Here is a 2,481-nt window from a genome sequence, read left to right on the forward strand (position 1 = left end):
AACAGCCTGAAAACTTCATTCCATTGTGGTTTTTAACTACTCTTTTTTAGTGCTTTCTTTATGATCTTAAAGTAAACTGTCGTCTGGAATTTTTCTTCTTGCATGGTTTTCGAATCTACAGTTGAGATGAGTTTCTGACACTGAATTTAACCTCAGAGGCACAAGACTTGCTTATGGTAAATGCACTAGAGAAGTAAGAAGTTAGTGGTAGAGTAAGTTTTCTAAAGAGCAAGGTGAAAATTCTCTGTAATAAGAGAAACTAGTGGGGCAAGCAGAAAGCATATCAAAATGTCATTGGTAGAAAGCACCACTGACTGGTGATTGGATGCTGTTAACTAGTAGACTCTTACAGAGATTACATGATGTTAATTGTAGGGGTCACATATACTCAGAGTTACTGTTTATTTAATTCATTTTGCCACATGATCTTTATGGATGCCCATAATCTGTTTAGTAACACCATGACCAGATAATCTGACCAAAAAGATAGCTAAAATCTGCAAGCTCTTCATTCATTATTATTGATTTTCCCTGACATCACTGACTGCAAAGTCAAGAAAAACAGAAAAGAAACTGCTGTCTCGGTGCTCCTTATAGTCGATCATAAGGAAATTTCTTCCTTGGTTTTATATTTGAAAGGCTACAAGCAAGATGCTAGTTGGTGAGAAACAAATCAAGATGTCCATGAACGGTACGTCTTCAGCAATTAAAAGATGTCTGAGTATTGTCTTTGACAACAAAATCTTATTTAGCAATCGGTGACAGGGAAAGTCTTGTACTGTTCTGTTTGCCCAATCATTTACCATTTGTATATAATATAACAAGAGGTCTTATCTCACCTTAATATAATCCACAGATAAATCTAATATGATGATGACCTCTTCACTGCTCATTGTGGTACTTTTCCCTTTTGAGTCACAACAAATGCATCAAACTATCATACTCAGGCTTGAAAAGTAAAATTCGCAGGACAGTAGCAGATCTTTGTGTTTTTTTTGGGGTATTAAAGTTGAATTTTGATGGAGAACAAATTCACTGTAGGAACCTGTCAATCGGGTATTCACATGATGTTAATAGGTGGTTTCTACAAAACCAGCTGGAAGATGGTCTACAATAATCCTTCAGCAGTACTTGAATCTACCAAGACTTTGATGCTGGTTTTATGTAGAACCTATTCACCAAAAGAAAAAAGTTAAAAAATATTTGAAAAGCTAGGATATTATGAAGGGCATTGATCGAGAGCAATAAGGAAAGGCACATTAGAGGTCTCGAGTCACTTCGCAGACTTAGTTTTTTCATCAGGATCAAATAATGATTTGATGGCATCTATAAATCCTTTATCCTCTTGTCTTTGTGCAGTTTCCTTCTCTTCAGCCCATGCCAGAAACGGTGACGGTAACCATTGAAGTGCCAGCCCTTAAGTATGCCTGAAATTTGATGAAGCTTTGGAGGAGGGTACCTCAGAATTAGACCTGGATTGCAGTTTATCTGTTGTATTGCAAAAACTGTCCAAGAAACAAAGCAGCTGATACTGGGAATGTCAAAATCTGATGCATACCTTGTCACTTTAATTATTGTATCACCATTAAACAAAAGACGCAATTGTTAAAATGCTGAGGTCTTGAGGTCTTGGATTGCCAGCAGGGTTATTTATTTGCTTTGTGCGGATCATATTGATATAATAATCCTGTGTATTGTGTATAATTCTGAGACGAAAACCATTAAGCTTATGGTACGTTTTACAACATAGGCATATATGCTTACAAGTTTTACTGTTCCATTTTGCTTTATCTCTTAAAGTTCAAAATTTACATCATGCATTCACCCATTTTCTACCATCTACTATAAATATTTAAACACTTCATTCTGATACATCCTTAATATAACAACTAGATTATTATAATTTGTAAATATTTAAAAAAAATTAGTCAAGTTAGTCATTTATAACTAATATGTACAGGTTTTTCTAAAATATCTTTTTATCATGTGCATTGTAACTACTTTTTGATAGAAACATTTTTCTTATATGTTATCAACATAGAAATACTTTAGGGGAAAAAAATTATAAATCTAAAAGTCAAAGTGAACTGAAATCTTATATTTAATATCAAATTATACAAGTCCCTTGTCTATATAGCTCTTATACTTAGAACCACGGGTAGCATATGCATACCCCTTTATATATGAAGACGAAATGAGATTAGTCTCAGTTGTTCCATTATCTCTGTGTGTGTGTGTGTGTGTGAAGACGAAATGACATTAATCTGAAAGGCAAAGTTAAAAAAAGCAGGGCGATTTGAATTGATAGATAAGCAATTATATATATTATGCTGAAGGTAGTATAACTGATGAACTTGTTGAATATGTTAAACTGATTCTACCAGTAGCTTAGTGCGTATGTGCTTTATTACTTATTAGTATGAATATTGGGTGGAAAACCAACCAACCCACGCAAGTCAAAGTAAATGGCAATACCAATAG

At 34.1% G+C, this 2,481-nt stretch overlaps 1 long non-coding RNA gene across 1 annotated transcript; it reads left to right on the forward strand.

Moving 5' to 3' along the window:
* The first annotated feature begins 252 nt into the window (after positions 1-252).
* Positions 253-1,747, forward strand: LOC114761210 (uncharacterized). The gene is made up of 2 exons (XR_003742120.1): positions 253-691; positions 1,360-1,747. It is a non-coding gene; the product is annotated as an uncharacterized LOC114761210 (long non-coding RNA).
* The last annotated feature ends 734 nt before the right edge of the window (positions 1,748-2,481 follow it).

The sequence above is a fragment of the Neltuma alba genome, unplaced genomic scaffold (assembly GCF_004799145.2).
Source record: "Neltuma alba isolate B1F8T4 unplaced genomic scaffold, ASM479914v2 tig00011088_pilon, whole genome shotgun sequence".
Taxonomy (NCBI): Eukaryota; Viridiplantae; Streptophyta; class Magnoliopsida; order Fabales; family Fabaceae; genus Neltuma; species Neltuma alba.